Genomic DNA, 1,180 nt, shown 5'->3' with positions numbered 1-1,180 from the left:
ACCCTGACCCAGCCAGGCCTTCAAGTCTCATCTCCAGTAGCCCCTTCCTCACGTGGCTTGTTTCTCCTCCCAACCAGTTACCAGTTAACTGCACATGTAATATCATTTGATTTCCCTCTGGACCCATTTTCTATTTGCTCTGTTCCCATTATCTTCTGCTTTCTCTTGGATTATGGTTTTTCTGTGTTTTAGTTCATTGCTGTTGCTTGGGGGTGGGGGGCGTTGTATGATTTCTCTTTATATGAAATCCAAGATAAATAATTTATAGCGACAGTAACTAGATTAGTGGTTCCTTAGTGTTATGGTAGGGGAAGTTGGCAGTCATGGGGGAGCAGTAATGGGGAGCTAATAATAATGGCTACAAGAATGAAGAAAAAGTTCTAAAATTGATGGTGGTGATGATTGCATAACTCTTTTAAATATATTTAAACCATTGAATTACATGGTATGTGAATTATAAGCTAATAAAACTGTTTTAAAAAGAACATATGGGGAGGAGTACCTTGTGAAAGGAAAGAGGGAATGGTTGTCCAACCCAAAGAATGCTATCAAGGCCATGAACTGTATGTGCGGACCTTGTTGGGTCAGTGTGCGCTCTCAACAACAACGAAATAAGTTATGACCATTCTGAAACCACCAAGCACAGACATATGCTGTCATAACTCCATCCTGCTCGGGCCCTTCATTCCTGCCTGCTGACCCACCCGTCTGTACTGCGGTCGCTCCAAACAGCCTCCCTTCCATCGAGTTATGACAGTATTTTCAGTTGCCGCGTGTGTGTGTGTGTGTGTGTGTGTGTGTGTGTGTGTGTGGATGTTGGATATTGAACAAGAAGATCAAGAAGCAAGGGTGCACTTGAATGACGATGCTGATGGAGAATGCTGAAAGGACCGGGGACTGACAAAAGAACCAACAGAGCTGTCTTGGGCTGCTTTTCGATGGCCTTTTTCTTTTTTTAAATCATTTTATTAGGGGCTCATACAACTCTTATCAAAATCCATATATACATCAATGTGTAAAGCACATCTGTACATTCATTGCCCTCATCATTCTCAAAACATTTGCTCTCCGCTTAAGCCCCTGGCATCAGCTCCTCATTTTTCCCCTCTCTCCCCCCTCCCCCCTCCCTCATGAACCTTTGATAATTTATAAATTATTGTTTTGTCATATCTTGCACTTC

This window comes from Echinops telfairi, unplaced genomic scaffold, assembly GCF_000313985.2.
Source record: "Echinops telfairi isolate 266 unplaced genomic scaffold, ASM31398v2 ScPeMD7_443;HRSCAF=831, whole genome shotgun sequence".
NCBI classification, from domain to species: domain Eukaryota; kingdom Metazoa; phylum Chordata; class Mammalia; order Afrosoricida; family Tenrecidae; genus Echinops; species Echinops telfairi.
This window is presented reverse-complemented; position numbering follows the sequence as displayed.